Here is a 17995-nt window from a genome sequence, read left to right as displayed (position 1 = left end):
AAAGAAAGTGGCACACAGTTGCATTTAAAGATGGTCCACCAAATAAGAAATGTGGGTAGCATCTGGAAATGAACATAAAAGCAAAGAAATATATCATCGCATAGAATTCCCATAAGGAAGGAGCCATGCCAACATTTTACTTTTATCCTCTTAAGATTCATTTTGGAGTTGGGGGAGTATAGTTCAAGTGGTACAGTGCTTGCCAAACAAGCATGGGGTCATGTGTTCAATTCCCAAATTCATGACATCAATAATTATTAGAGAAATTCCAATTAAAGTCACAGTAAGATGCTATCTTACCCCATTTAGAAGGGCCACAATCATAAAGATAAGAAATAACAAATGCTGGGGAAGGTGTGGTAAAAGGTATAATCTTGTACATTATTGTGGTAAATATAAAGTATTAAAACCACTATGCATAGTAGTATAGAAGTTCTTCAAAGAAGTAAAAATAGAATTACCATATGAGCTAGATATTAATCTTTTGGACATATAGCCAAAAGAAATGAAATCAGTATATCAAAGATATAATGGTACTTCCATGTTTATTACAACACTATTAACAACATCAAGGTATGGAAGCAACTGAGTGTCCACTGACAGATCAATAGAAAAAAATGTGGTAAATGTACATAATAAATGTTATTCAGCCATAAAAAGAATAAAAACCTATAATTTGAGTAACATGGGTGATACTCTAGGACATTATTTTAAGTGAAATAAGCAAAGCAAAGAAAGACGAATGCTGCATAATCTTGCTTGTATTTGAAAGTTTAAAAACGTTGATGTTATAAAAGTGGAGAATAGAATAGTGGTCTTTAGAGTTTAGGAATGTAGGAGATGACGGAGAGTGCGGTTGGATAATAGTTATCAAACTACGTTTACACAGGCAGGATAAGAGCTAAAGTTCTACAGCACAGTAGGATTGCTACAGTTCAGAATAATGTAGTATATATTTTAAGAATAGAAGTAGAGATCCAAAGTTCCAAACAGGCAAAAATTAAAAAGGTGTAAAAAGATAGAAATAATTACCCTGATTTGATCGTTATACATTGCATGCAAGTATCAAATAATCACACTATACTCTATAAATATGTGTAACTATTACATGTCAAGAGAATTTGTTAAAGGTGTGAATAAAAAGAGCAAACAACAAAAAGACACTACTGCATGAAAATGTTTAAGGTCATATAATATTGTTGCACGGAGAGATAATTCCACAATCACACTTATATAGTAGTTGACCCATGATAGTGATCTCTTACTGCAGAGAGGAAATGATGAACTATTTGAAATGGTGTTGGATTCACTAGTTCTCAATATTGAAAAAAAATGAGTTTTTGTCTGCCATCGTACACAAACATTAAATCCAGGTGAATTATACATGCAAAACAGAAAAAAGTAAAATTTTAGATATAAATGTTCAAGTATATTCATGACATTGGAGTAGGTATTGCAAAAATATAATAGAAGGAATTAAGGCAAAGGCAGTGATAGTTACATTGGACACCATTACAGTGAAGAATGTCTGTACATTAGTATCATCAACATGAGAGTGGAAATAAGATATAGATTGAAAGAAGATATTTTCAATGTATAAAGTTTTTATATATGGAATATGAATTTATAAAGTTCAATTAAGGCAGAAGAGAGCCAGTATAAAGGAATAAGAGTAAAAATACTTGGGCAATACATTACAAAAAGCTAATTCTTCTTTCAATAAAGTCATATCACAGTGCTTACCTTCCTTAGTAGGTATGAAAATACAAATTTGAATTACTTTGGATCTAATTTCACTCATTAGAATGTTCTGAAGAATTATGTATTGGCAAAGATACAAACAACTTAAACTTACATATTAATATTGTGATGTATTGAGGTTTTTGTATCCAATCACATTGGAAAAATTGTTCTACAAAGCTGAATGTACACTAGACTGTGAAAATCCTATACATGTTTGTGTTTGTGGATGTTTCTCTCTGTGTACACTTTTACAAGGTAATATTCCCTGGTATATTGCTAATATTCTTGATTCTAGTGATGGTGGTTTAGGGAAAATAAATCAAGTTATTATATTAAAGTTAAGGCTTTTAAAATTTTTATTAGTGTGAACCAGTTTCCTATAGTCACTGCAGCAAAGTACCCCATTCTACATGCCTTAACACAATAGAAATCTCTCACACTACAGAAGACTGAAAAACTAAAATCAAGGAGGCAGTTGGGTTGATTCCTGGAGTATTTGCAAAAGAATATTCCATGCCTCTCTCCTTCTACTGGTGTCCAGCACTTCTTGTTCTGTGACTTGTAAATGTACCTCTTTAGTCTTTTACTCTTTCTTCACATGTCCTTCTTCTCTATTTCTTTGTCCATCCTTTTCTGTCTTTTATAAGGGCATACTCGCTACATCAGGATCCTCTTTGTGATATATTAAAAGCACATCTTGATACTTCAATACCATCTGCAAAAGTTTAAAATAAATTCACATTCTAAGGGATTGGACAACACTAACTTCAGAGAGATATTATTTAACCCACCCCAAGTACATTTCATTAAATTGTTTTGTAAATATACAAACTAAGTACTATTGAAATAGTGTTTAGTATAATATCAATTAAGACCTTAATGCTTACTCTTGCTGTTTTATTAGTTTTAGTTAAGTCTGTTTCATGGGAAAATATGGTTGTGATTTCTATTTTATTTTAGTAAAAAAATACATTAATAATAAAATATATAGCATATGTATATTTTTAAGCAAAATATTTCTATTTTATTAGAGTGGCTTTCATCATCTGTGCTACAGGTTGCTTGTTTTCGTTGGTTTTTGATAAAATAGATTTAAAATTTAAATTTGACAACACTAGTTTTGTAGAAGTTGATTTACTTTACGTAATGATATTTTTAAGCTTAAAATCAGTGACATGAGCCAGGCTCCAGTGGTTCATGCCTATAATCCTAGCTACTCAAGAGGCAGTGATCAAAAGGATCATGGTTCAAAGCCAGTCCTGGGAAAATAGTTCATGAGACCCTATCTTGATAAAACCCAATGCAAAATAGGGATCGTAGAGTGTCTTAAGGTATAGTCCTTGAGTTCAAACCCCAGTACTACAAGGTAAATAAATAAATGAATAGTGACATGAAAATTATTTTTACATTTAAATAGTTATATACATTCATATGTTGTGAAATTTAGTATGATAATGTTGAAACTTAAGATCCAAAAGCCTTTACTTATTATATTGTCACATAATTTAAAAATTTATCCTAAATACATATTAGTTTAAAGACACTAATCACATAAAAGTACCATTACAACTTTCCTACTTATAAAAACTGATTTTCTTTTAATATTCTAAAGACATTTTTAATTTAGCCCTCACCTTTTCAAAAACTAATTTCTTTCTTATTTTACATGCAATATGTTCATTATGATTTTCTATGTGACATATTTGAATAACGGATTCTATCTTTATTTAATCCATATAGCTTTTTAAACTAAATCTCAATTTCCAAATTAAGAAGCGCTTTAGCATTGCTTGTTTATATGCATACCCAAATTCCTTATCTTGGTTTAAGATGTTGTTTGTAAGCTCTGGAGATACTAATGCTAATTTCATCTTTGTTATATTCTTGGATAATCTGTTTTGAGGCTCTGTGTATTGCTGACATACAATGTTCAGATTTCGTTTCTCCTTAGTGAAGCCTGTTGTTTAGTCTTGCTATCACTAAAGCTTGTTATTGTTTATCCTGCTCATTCAGCTGCAAGTTTCAATCCCTGCCCATCATGCTCTCTAATGCCCAATATCTGCGCTTTCTTGCAACTTTTTGTTTTTGTTTATTGGCATAAGCTCTTTTCCCCTTTGGGAAGATGATCATAGTTGGTGTTATAGTTAAAAAAAATCTAAATTTATGTTTTCAATTCTAAAATATGTTGTATTTATTATTTATAGGGAATAAGAATTTAAAGTTGTCTTCTTTCACTAATGTTTAAAATGTGAAATTAATGAGGAAGAACAGATAAAAACAAGCTTAGACGGTAAAACAGATATAATATATTAAATAACATCAGGGCAGCCAGCATTAAAAGGTGGTATAAATAAAACAGAGTATTAATCTTTAAAATAGTGTAGCAGAAGAAGTAGTAAATAGAGATCATCTTAGAAATTCTATTCCACCAGTGTTACTGGGATTAGTTATTAAAAGTATATAAAATAGGACTGGCGGCTTTTTATCAACCCAAAATATATGGATTAATGAAAATTGTTTGATAAGACAGCATGTTTTAGACACACGAAAACTTCCATTTTCACCATTTATAGTTATAAGATGCATATGATATTTCAAATAAATAAAAACCACATATACAAGAGTGGTACCCAAAGATTATAATGAAGCCCCAATATTTCTGTCCTACAATGATGTCATAGCAATTATAACATCATAGCACAACACATTAATTATGTGATATGGTAATGTTAGGATAAGCAAACTTACTACATTGACATTTATATGTTATACACAGTAGACAACACTTGATAGTGGTGATCAATGTCTATGTTACTGATCTATGCATTTAGTACAGTACAAGTAATTTTTTAGAGTATATTATTTCTACTTATAAAAGGGTATGCTGTGGTGCTCTGGCATTAGCTTCAGAAATCTCTTATTTATTCTCTCTCATGACTGTGTTATTTTTCTCTTCCTTGATTTGACTTTGTGGGCTTTTAAAAAAAATCTTGTCTCTAGGAGCAATAGGCTATACCATAAGTAAATATTCTATAAAACTTAGGTGCATTAGAGGCTATATACCTTTATGTTTGTGTGTTAAACTACACTCTATGATATTCATACAAGGGTGAAGTCACCTGATTACAGATTTCTTCCCATTGTTAAGTGCTTCATGACTGTATATGTAATGCAAAAAGTGATAATGTACAATGTAAGGTTTATGAAAGATATACTTGTCCAATTCTGTATCATTTTGTCACTCACCATTCCATGCATTCAGAAATCTTGTTATTATAAGCATCTGCTACAGTCTATGTGATTATTTTACCATAAGCACTTACCTATAAAACAGAAATGATGGGCAGGAAGATGCTGAGGGAACAATCCCATACAATGACAGGGTACTGGAAATATGACTGTGGTTTCCTTAGTCAGGGATAAGTGGACTCATATGTACATCCTAACCTAGGGCTATCACAAGTGCCCACACTGTAAATATGGGATGATGCTGGGGGCTTGTTAGAAATTCTAAAGTTCTACTTAGAACTACCGAGTCAGAATCTCCGGAGGACAAGCTTCAGAAATTGAACCTAGACCTTCAGGTAGTCCTTACACATGCTAAAATTTGAGAAGTAATATTTTACACTAAGTATTAGAAGACCTATCTGGAAAGGGTTGTTTTCTATTTTGCCTGTGGCAAATTTCCAAATATTTAGGTTCTCCTTCTCACTGGGCTAAAGTCACGTTGCTGTGGGACTAGTTCCTTTGAGTCCCTAAGAGGGGAAATCTCTTGCTTTATGTTTGCCAATTTCTAAAGGTTACCTGTATTCCTTGGCCCATGGGGTTTTTTTTTTTTTTTTTTTTTTTTTTTTTACCATTTTCAAATCCAGCAGTGTGGAATCATAACATCTTTACAGACTATTTCTATTTTTACTTTGCCTTCCTGTCTGACATTTTTTCATTCCTCTTACAGAGACCCTTGTGACTATATTGGACAAGCAGAATAATCCGCAATTATCCCCACATCTAAAGATCCTTAAATTAATCACATCTGTAAAGTACTTGCTGCCATACAAGAAAATATACTTACAGTTTCTGGATATTTGGATCTCTTTGGAGGGGCTAGGAGTAAATATGTTTCACAGTCTTTCAAAAGGCAAAACTGAGGCTATAATGTAGGTAATGCATATACCAGGAGAGAAAACTCTTACCTTGCTTCATTTCTGAAAGTTCACTTTCCCAAGTGCTAGACCTGCTCTGGCTCAGCTGGGTACTTTTCAGAAGAAGCAAAACTGGCCTGAGAAAGATGACAACATTGGCTCCTTGTCCACCCATCATTTTTATTTTCTAGGCCAATAATCTGCAGGTCTTTATACTCCTTTCTCTCTTTTTAGAGTTCCTCAAACTAAATTTTATCCCTCTAGGCAGAGATGAGAGAATTTTTAGCATCTCCAACTACCACTTGTATTGGTATTCTAATTCTAGGTGCTCAGAATTTTCCAATGGAAGAGTTATCAATCACAAATATCAACTGACATGGTCCCTGTGCAGTAACAACATGCAGACATTGTTAAGTAAGCCAATTCTTGGAGAAATAAGGACGGTGTGGAATGTTTTGGTTTGCTTTCCTTGATTCATTGTGGTAGAATGCTGGAATCATGTCCCCTTCCATAGGAACTCTAAAAGCAGGTGATGTGTCAAACTTGACCTGAGGGCTAGTATTTCATGATCTTATTCTACTATTGGTCACAGGTCACCAAAATAAAGAGCATTATCATTACAGCAGCTCAGCCATGCTTCTGGAAAAGCTAAAGAAAAGGGAAGGAAATAAATATTGTTGTCCATAGCAGTGCTTTCCATTCAGTTTCTTTTATTTTCTGTCTCATGAGCTGCTCCACCCCATTAATGCTTCTATATAACTTCCTAAATAAGTTATTTAGACTTAAATCTATTCTTCAGGAACACTTCTCAGATAATACAACTCAATCATTCTTTGACTAGAGATAGCAGACATATTTATGAAAATAAATTCTATTGGCCAAATGTATTGCAATTTGAAATTTGGTTTCACCAAAAAAGAATAAGGGAGAAAGGGGGAAGGAAGTACACGGAAGCAGGGGAATCACATCAACTTAAGCACAGTGCATGCACAGGTACAATGCCTAGGCAAAAATCCCCCTGGACAATGAACAGAGACCTAAACAATGAGGAAAAAGAATGAAAAACAGGGCAAACTAAGGGTTGGACACTAATGGTACAAGTTTGATGTGCTTTCTATATAACAATGAACATAGAATTTTTAAACCTGTTGAAGTCACCTAGAGAACTAAGGTAGAAAGAAGGAAAAGTTATGAACCAATACGGGATACAATACATACATACATACATACAAATGTCCTAATGAAGAAAAGATATCAATTTTTTATTGTGCTGGGTAGGTGTACAGAAGGGCATTTACAAAGGTTCTCACAATATGTTAAGTGTATCATACATCAATTCACCTCCCCCCACCATTCTCCTTTATCTCCCCCTCTGCCCATTCCTGGATGCAATATATTCACCATCCTACATCCTTTCCACACTTCCTCCCACCTTCCACGGGTACCAACCCTCCCCTGAGCAAGATCTGTTCAATTCTCCTATTCTCCGATTTTGTAAAAGAAAAAAAAAACTGTTATTTTTGCTTGTTTAAAATACCTACACGGTGAGCTTCCTTGTGATATGTCCATGCACACATATATTATAGCCTGAGTTGGTTTATCTCTTTTACTTTTCTTCTCTTTACTTTAGTCCCTTTCTTATGGTGGTTTCAACCAGTTTAAAAATTTTATATTCATTCTATTACAGAAAGTACAGCAACCATATTCACCTTCGTAATTTCCTTCTTTTACCCTCCTCCTCATATGTGACCTCCCTTTTATGTGACCTGTTTTTCATAATATTGCTGTATTTGTGTTAGGTATGTATTCCACATGAGTGAAAACATGCGACTTTTGGCCTTCTTCACCCAAGTAACTTCTCTTAAGATGATGTTCTCCAGTTCCATTTATTTACCTGCAAACAACAAAATTTCAGTCTTCTTTGTGGCTAAATAAACTTCCATTTTATAAATACCACATTTTCTTGATCCATTCCTCAGTAGTGGGGCATCTTTGCTGTTTCCAAAACTTAGCAATTATAAATAATGCTGCAATAAACATGGCTGTGCACTTGCCTTTATTGTAACCTAATTTACATTCCTTTGGGTATATCCTTAGGAGTGCAATTACTGGATCATATGACAATGGATGGTATGCTACTGGATCACTATTTTTAGTTTTTAGAGGAGCTTCCATGCTGTTTTCCAGAGTGGTTGTACTAATTTACATTTCCACCAGCAGTGTATTAGCGTTCCTTTTTCTCTACATCCTTGACAATATTTGCTGTTTGTGTTCTTTGTGGTAGCCAAACACAAGTTAGGTAGAATCTCAACATGGTTTTGATTTGCATTTCCTTTATGGTGAAGGAGCATTTCTTCATGTGTTTTTTTGGGTTTTTAGCTATTTGGACTTCTTTCTTTGCAAAAACTCTGTTCAGTTCTTTTGTCCATTTCTTCATTGAGTCATTGAATTTTGAGGAATTATTTTTGAACTCCCTGTATATCTGTTCATAAATTCCTTGTCAGATCTATAGTTGCTAAAGATTTTCTCCCACTCTGTGGGCAGCCTCTTCAATTTAGAGACTATAGATCAAATGGATCTGATAGATGTCTTCAGAGTATTTCATCCTGCAATGGCACAATATACATTCTTCTCAGCAGCCCATGGAACTTTCTCCAAAATAGACCATATTTTAGGTCACAAAGTAAATCTTAACACATACAAAAAAACTGAAATAACCCCAGGCATACTGTCTGACCACATGCAATAAAAGCAGAATTCAACAACAAAAGAAACAACAGAATACATATAAAACTGGAGGCTGAATAACATGTTTCCCCATAATCAGTGGGTCATTGAAGATATAAGGGAGGAAAAGAAAGTTCATGGAATTTAATGATAATGAAAGCACAACCTATCGAAACCTATGGCATGCAGAAAGGCAGCATTATTGAGTAAGTTTATAGCCATAAGTACATATAGGTACACAGAAAGTTCTCAAATAAACAACCTAGTGCTGGATCTTGAACTCCTAGAAAAACAAGGACAAACTAAAACCCAAACTAGCAGACAAAAATAATAAAAATAAGGTCCAAAATCAACAAAATAGAGACCAATAAATAAATAAATAAGAAACAATGAAACAAAACCCTGAAAATTCCCTGGCAAATCTGACTAAAATTAGGAGGGAAAACACCCAAATTAATAAAATTAGAAATAAAAAGTGGGAGATAACAACAAACACCAAGGAAATCCAGGAAATCATCAGAGACTACTTTAAAAACCTATATTCAAATGAATTGGAAAATCTTGAAGAAATGGACAAATTTCCAGATACGTATGACCATCTGTAATTGAACCAAGAGGGTATTAATCACCTAAACTAATCCATAACAAGAAATGAAATTAAAGTAGCAATAAGAGTTTCCCCCCAAAAAAGAAAAGCCCAGTATCTCGTGGATTAATCACTGGATTCTATCAGATCTTTAAAGAAGGAATAGAACTAACACTTCATAAACTTTTCCACAAAATAAAAAGGGCGGGAGTACTGCCAAACTCAGTCTATGAAGGCAGCATTATGCAGTTCCCCAAACCAGACAAGGACACAGCAGAGTGAATTGGAGGCCAATCTCTTTCATGAACATAGATTCAAAAATCCTCAATAAAATATTGGCAGACCAAATTCAAGAGCATATCAAAAAGATCATATAACACAATGAAGTCAGTTTCATCCTAAGGATGCAGGGATAGTTCATCACACACAAATCATTAAATGTAATAACTCAAGCAAAGACCAAAACCACATGATCATCTCAATAGATACAGAAAAAGCCTTTAATAAAATTCAGCATCCTTTCCTGATGAAATTGCTGATGAAACAAAGAGTAGAAGGAATGTACTTCAACATACTAAAAGGCTATATATGAGACGCCTGTAGTCAACATCACAGTAAATGGGGAAAAAAAAAAAAACATTTCCTCTAAAGTCAGGAATGAGACTAGGGTGTCCACTTTTTCTGAACATAGCCTTAGAATTCCTACCTAGAACAATAAGAGAGGAAGAAGAAATAAAAGGAGTATAAATTGCACAGGAAGCTGTCAAACTATCCCTATATGCAGATGACATCATCTTATACCTAAAAGATACAAACTCCACCAAAATATCCCTAGACACCATAAACAGCTTCAGCAAAGGAGCAGAACACAAAATCAATTTACAAACATCAGTAGTCTTGTCTATGTACCAATAATAGACAGATTGAGAAAAAGCATAGGAAAACAATTCAATTTATAATAGTCTCGAACGAAAATAAAATAACTAAGAATAAACTTAACAAAGGATGCCAAAGACCTCTACAAGGAAAACTACAAACCATTGAAGAAAGAAATAGAAGAAGATTACAGAAGATAGAAAGATCTCCCATGCTCATGAATTGGACAATCAACATAGAGAAAAGGGCAATATTACAAAAAGCAATCTACATGCTCAACACAATTCCAATGAAATTCCATTGCCATTCATCACAAAGATTGAAAAGTCAACTCAACTTCTTTTGGAAGTTCAAAAGACCACGAACAACCAATGCAATAGTGAGCAAAAATGGGTAACACTGGAGGTATCACAATACCTGATTTCACACTATACTACAGAGCCATGGCAATAAAAACAGCATGGTACTGGCATAAAAACAGATAAGATTAGCAGAACAACATAGAAAACCCATATATGAATCCATGGAGCTAGTAACTAAAACTAGATCCATGCTTGTCATTCCGTACAAGTATCAACTCAAAGTGGATTATGTACCTTAATGTAAGTGCTGAAACTTTGAAGTTAGTGCAGGAAAGAACAGGGAATGCACTGGAATTAATCAGTAAAAGTAATGACTGCCTCAAAATAATTAAATGGCTTAGCAACTAAGAGAAAAGATTGACAAATGGGATTACATGAAATTGAAAAGCTTCTGTAAAGGTATCTTAAACAATTTTTTTTTCAAAAATGGAGGGTAGGAATGTAAAACAGGTCCTGACAGTTTGTTGGTACTAGTTTGGGGGTGGATATAAAGAAAGGGTGTATGATGATGAAAATATTATGTACTCATACATGAAAATGGAAAAATGAGGAATGTTGAAGCTATTTTGAATACAGAGGAGTGAGGGGAAAAGAATGGTGGAGGTGAATTTAACTAAGATATACTATAAGCACTTTTGTAAATGTCACAATGTACCCACAGTACAACCATAATATAATAAAAGAAAAACAAGACAAAAACTTGGTTTCTCATGTAATATCTAGTTTATACTAGGAAAATTATGTGCTTTTCTTTTTGCAAATACCTGTGTACTTCCACCTATTTTCCTGCTTTTTTATCAACACGTTACTGCATGTAGATAGAAAAGTATTCTGATATTAAAAATATAAAATACACTTAAATTGGAGCTGAGGATAGATTAGAAATTACCTAGGAATATAAAAATTTTGCTTGGTCCTCTTATATTTGAAACTAATTCTAGGAAATGAAGAGCTGGTCACGTTTTTGTCCACTTGCATGGCATTTTCTAAGCTCAGTAGTTTCCAGTGTTCTGCTCAATGTTTGAGTAGTGTTTCTCTTGTACAGACTCTATGTGAAAGTTTGAAGTCCCAAAAAAATGCTTACTTTCAATTAGATGAAAGGAGGGACTTTAAAAATACCTTCATGTTTACAAAAATTATTTGTCCTTTCCTGGGGCAAAATAAGAAGTACATGTCAGAGATAGACTATTCAGAATGGTGATATTCATATTTCAGTTATAACTTTATCTGTTTTGATTTAGAAAATAAAATCTAAATTTTTAATCCAACAAGTTGCTATTTTTTTTACAATTATGTGGCTAATGCAACAAGAACTCACATTTTACAAGTTTTAACTAATCAAACTAATAGTTTTCACAACATATCCCTTTTTAATATCATAATTAGGAAGAAACATTTCATGTAGTGAGATTGTCACCAGCTATATTACAATTTAACTATAATAACATTAGCGAGTAACAGGGCATGGAAATGAGTTCTCTACACTGGCAGCATAAGGAATAGATTTTATATCCTTAAAATCCTTAAAATGTTATCACTGCCATCCTAGAGCCTTTGTAATTGCTCAATTCCTCTGGTAAAAATAAGCTTAATATGGTAAAACGATTGAGATCTAAAATGAAAAAGCCAGTATATATAGAATCAGACCAAATTAGAGGCTGGTATACAATAATTCATGCGTTTTTATCCACTCCCCCATAAACAAATAACTAAGCAGATGAATCAAAACTACCAATTAATAGTTCTATATGAACTAAAATATCTGTCTACTTTAAGACAAAACCATTGCCTTAGATTTTTAGTGGAGTTTGTTATATATAGGTTTAGAAAAAGGTACAGATCTAGATAGAAATTTATACAGGGATTTATGTAGATACAGGTAAAGACATAGTGAATTAAATGAATGTATTTACTAAGTGTAATACCTTCTGAACACGTGAGAATGAAACGATTATCAAACTAATAAACACTTTAACTGTCTCTTCACCCCACACAGTCCAAGAGATGTAGATAGAGTAACATACTCACTATTATAACATAATGAACTTTGTAAGATAAATGGAACTTTGTGTTTAAAAATTTAATCAGAAACACTGAAGCACACTTAATTTTGAACATTAGTGAGTTATGCATGAAAGATTAACGTATCTTTGTACTCAAGGAAAAGAAATTAAACTTCAGAAAACACATGGATGAGATTTTTATATTTTTAAAAGGGATCATGAGTTGCACAGTAGTTGAGAAACTCTGTTCTAAGGACTTTATGGTTATGGAACACTTAATTTTTGAAAGAAAATAAAGATGGTAACTTGTTAATAAAACAGGGTTGACCTGCTATACTGATGAAACTTTACAGTTTCTCTGTGACCAATTAGAAAGCATATAATGGCCTGTCTTTTTTCCAAATAAGGATTATGAGGCACTTGTATTAGTTGTTTCCATTGTTACTCTTCAAATGATCTATCTAACAAGCTATCTGTACAATGGATCCCGAAGAATACTTGTTTTAAAACCTCCTTTTTAACAAACTGTCTATTAATATTCAGCTTCTCTACATTTTCCACATAGAAACTAATTAGAGAAAGCACAACTCAACTTGATTTAATTAAAAATATGTGTTAAAAAGCAAATGCTATATACTCTTAATTTTTTTTCAATTTTAAAATTTTTTATTAGATTTTTTTTTATTGTTTTGCTGGTTGGGGTTGCATTGTAGGATTTATAATCAAATATACCATAGTGAATTCATCCCCTCTGTCACTCTCCTTTATTTTTCCTGGCACCCACTCCTGGAATAGACTCAGCAGGTATCATTTTTGCATTTATACACATATGTACACAGTATTTGCACCATATTCACCCTTCTATTCCCTTTCCCCACCACCTCTCCCATCCTACTTTTACTAATCCTCCCCTCTCCACAGGACCTCTTCCACCTTCCTGTTCTCTGATTTTGTAGGGGAAAACAGAAAAAAATGACATTTTTGCTTGTTTGAGATAAAGGTACCTATGCAGGGAGCTTCTTTGTGACATTCCCATGTATAGATTCACTACAACCCCAAGTGGTTCATCTCCACTATGTTTCTTCATTCTACCTCAGGCCCTTTCTTATGGGGGTTTATAAAGTTGGTTTAAGAATCCTATATTCATTCATGTTTCAGAGTATATGAACTATATTCAGGTTCTTGGTTTCCTCCTTTTACCCTACCCCTCCCACATGTGACCTCCCCTTAGTGTGACCAAAGTTTCATAATATTGCTGCATTTGTTTTAGGTGTATTCCACGTGCAAGAGAGAACATGAGCTTTTGGCCTTCTGAAGCTGGCTAACTTCACTTAAGATGTTGTTCTCTAGTTCCTTACATTTACCTGCAAATAACAAAATTTCATTCTTCTTTGTGGCTCAATAAAATTCCATGGTATATAAATACTACATTTTCTTAATCCATTTATCAGTAGTGGAGCATCTTGGCTGTTTCCATAGCTTAGTTATTGTAAATAATGCTGAAGTAACCATGAGTGTGCAGATGCCTTTAAAACATGACTCATATTCCTTCTGGTATATCCCCAGGAGTGGTAATGCTGGGTCATATGGCAGTTCAATTTTTAGTTTTTTAAGGAGCCTCTAAACTGTTTTCCATAGTGGTTGTACTAATTTACATTTCCATCAGCAGTGTATGAGGGTTCCTTTTTCCCCATATTCTCACAAACATTTGTTGTTTTATGTATTCTTGGTGATAGCTATCAAGGAGTGAGGTAGAATCTTAATGTGGTTTTGATTTGCATTTCCTTTATGCCCAGGGATAGTGAACATCTTTTCATGTGTTTTTAGCCATTTGGACTTCCTCTGAAAAGGGTTTGCTCAGTTCATTTGCCCATTTCTTCACTGGGTCATTGGTTTTTTGAGCTCCCTGTATATTCTGGTTATCAGTCCCTTGTCTGATATATAGCTGGCAAAATTTTCTCCCAATCTGTGTGTGGCCTCTTCAATTTAGAAACCATTTCTTTTGTTGTACAGAAAATTTTTAATTTCATGTGGTCCAATTTGTCAGTCCTTTCTCTTAGTTGCTGAGCCATTTGAGTTCTGTTGAGGAAGTCATGGTCTATGCCTACTGCTTCTAGTGTATTCCTTGTTCTTCCCTTCACTAATTTCAAATTTTTATGCCTTATATTAAGGTCCTTAATTCATTTTGAGTAGATACTTGTGCAGGTTGAAAAACATTAATTCCTATACTGGTTTTATTTTTGTGACATAATTGACATGAAATAAACTTATGAATATTTGCTACACTTTGGCAATGCATATCCATAAAACAAATACTGCAATGAACATATTGAAAATTTCTAGCTTCCCATTTTCTGCATGCCATTTGCTAATCACAGTCTTCTACCTATCACCCTAGCTCTCACCTTTCCCACACACATGATTTATTTGCACCATTTTGATTAATTTGAATGTTCTAGAATTTTCTACAAATTATGTTATATAGTAAGTATGCTTCATTGTCTGGCTTCTTTCTGTATCCATGTTGTATGTGTCAATCATTTTTTCTCCCTCCATCCTTCTATCCCTCCACCCCCTTTTTTGGCTAAGTACTAAGTACTCCATTGTAAAGATGTAACAATTTTTTCATCCGTTCACTTTTTCAGATAGTTTGATTATTTATAGGTTTAGGACATTATGAATAAAGCTGATTTGAATAATTATGTGCAAGTCTTTTTCAATGGCATATTCTCTCACTCTATCTCTCTCTTGTCTCTCTCTCCTTTTGTTTCTCTTTCCTTGTCACATCTCTCTAAGTTTAATCACATTGTATCATGTTTAGCTCTTTATGGTTTAAATTTTTCATCCTGGTATTATTTTTCTATTGTTTTTCATGTGTTGCTTCTATGTTACTTTATATTAATTGATTGTTATTTATTATTCTATATATCACCTTGATTGATAGCTATAAATACTTATTTGGTTATGTTGTTAGCACATTCCTTTAACTTTTCCATATTTAACATGACATTATGCCACTTCACATTTAACAAAAGAATGTTACTATAGTAAGGTATAAAATATCTTCCATTTCTTCCCCCCTGGCTATTCTATTATTGTTGTCAAATATTTATTTCCTCACATGCTATAAACCCCAAACTCCATGATTAACATTTTTATTTAAACTATTCTCCCTTTTCAAAATTTATTATTATAAAATACACAAAACTTAAAATGTAACAACATCATACACATTTCTAAGTACAGATCAATAGTAATAAAAATATTCATGTTATTGTAAAATTCCCAACATCCATCTTCCAAATGCTTTTCATCATATAAAACTGAAAAATCTGTTCTTTTTCAACAATAAGTTCTTTCATCCATCACTGTTTAGTTCACATCAAGAAATTTTGCAAGAGACAAAGAAAATTACACATACACATCTATCATCTATCTGTCTATCTATCTATCTATTCATCTGTGTATACATGGAACATTTTGTTTCAATGCAGAAAGAATACATGAAATTTTAAAAAACATTTATACAAGTAATTATATATCATAAAATATCTGACTCAAACTTTACAAGTATGGTGAATTGACAGATAATCAAATGTGATATATACACATACTGGAATATCAATCAACTTTAAAAAGAAAGAAATTGTGACATATGCTACAACATGGAAAAACTTTGAGAAAAATGTTTAAAGAGAAGTAAGATTGAAACAAAAAGATAAATACTATGTTTCCACTTATAGAGGAACTGAGTAGTAAAAATCATAGCAATAAAAAGGAGAATATAGTTGCCAAGGATTTGGGGTGGGTGAAGAATAATGGGCCTTACAGTTTAAAATATGTCAGCACTATAAGCAGGATAGCCTGTTGGAGAATGAGAAACAGGCATGTTAGAGTTAGCTTTCACTCATATAAGAATCGATTCTGTGTATCTTTTCCCAAGTTTGTATTTAGTGGCATCTCATTGGTAAGTTGGAATTACTCCATGATATTTTCTCAATTATATCTTTTCATATTAGTGTCTTAATTCAGTCAATTTTTTCAATATTTAAAGGCCACAAATTTCTGAAATCTCTCTTACTTTCTTTTTCTTCTTAGTTCTGCTTTCAAAACTGTGGGTTTTTTTTTTTTTCTGAGCTTGTCTATTCTTAAAGAAACTACCAGTAACTGAATCATTATTCTTAAACTAATCTTTAGATCTAAAAGTTTCTTAGATACCCAATCTTTCTTCTAAATTATTAAAACAACAATTTTATGAAATATGTTACCAATAAAATTTTAAGCTTCTAATAAAAGTTTTATTTTATAATTTGCTGAATTTAGAAGACAGTGCCACATAATCAAGCAGTCTGGATGTGTGAAGAAGGGTTCATCTTCATATTGTCTTCCCTCAAGAAAGTGAATCCATTTATCTCCCACTGTCTGCAGAATTTAGCTGGTTGTGGCAGTAGAAATGAGACATGGTCAATTTTCTCAAAAAAATGAAAAATGTGATTTTTCATAGTGCCTGAAGTGGCCAAGAGTAATCCTACAAATTTTTTAGGAGAAGCAAAAATCTAAGACTAACCCAAATTGTTACCGTGGAGACTATTAAAAAGACATGTACTATAAGAAAATGTATACAAGATAGAAAAAATGGCATGATTGAAGAAAGAAAGACATGGTAGTTATTGAAGGAAATGTTCACTAGTTTTCCGGTGTATTGATGCAATCAAATATAGAGTTTAAAATGGGTGTGAGAGTCAGCATTTGGATGCCTGCCACAGGAGTATCTATGGCCACTTAATTTCAGCAAGAGAAGCAGCAGGGACAAAGCAGAGGGAACTACTGCAACTCCCAGGTATGCAAGTATAAGTCCTTGACATTTCAGCAGAGCAAAGCGGAATCTAGAATAATAAGAAGAGGAAAGATAAAATAGTTGCAGCTTTACTTCCACTCTTTACATAGATATCTGGCTTGCTGTTGGCAAGAGGGAGAGGTGAGTATTAGAAAGAACATAAGATTGAAATTCTAAGGTTGGCCAAACTTTTGTCAATAAGTGAAATAACCCCAAATTTAGAAATGTATATAAGAAATCTGTTATCATGGAATTAAAAGGGAGATTAAAATTATAAATGATGTGTTTGTGTACAAATAAAATAGATTCTATAATTCTCACTATTTCTTTTAGCTATGTTCTAGAAAGTCACAACAAATACTGAATTGTAAAATACTGAACCGTTGCTCCTAAGGAAATGCAGAATCAGGTTCCTGAGAGCCTCAGATCACAATACTTTCATTAACAAATCAACACAAAACTCTTTTATGTGTGTTTGTTTTTTAAACATCTTCCCTAAAGTTCAGTTGATTCGTTAGCATCATGCTTGTGTCTGACAGTACTATACTGCATGCCTGAATGCAGTTATCTAACATTCATTCTCTCTGTAAGGCACATCACAGACTTTTGCATTTATAAACACTAAACTGCTCTTCAGAATTATGCTTGAAGGTCTTTTTTAAATAGTTAGATAAACAACAACATATATGAAAGAAAAATGTTTCACAAAATAGACTAGA

Source organism: Castor canadensis, chromosome 5 (genome assembly GCF_047511655.1).
Source record: "Castor canadensis chromosome 5, mCasCan1.hap1v2, whole genome shotgun sequence".
Taxonomy (NCBI): domain Eukaryota; kingdom Metazoa; phylum Chordata; class Mammalia; order Rodentia; family Castoridae; genus Castor; species Castor canadensis.
The sequence above is the reverse complement of the archived record's forward strand: the minus strand, read 5'-3'. Positions refer to the sequence as shown.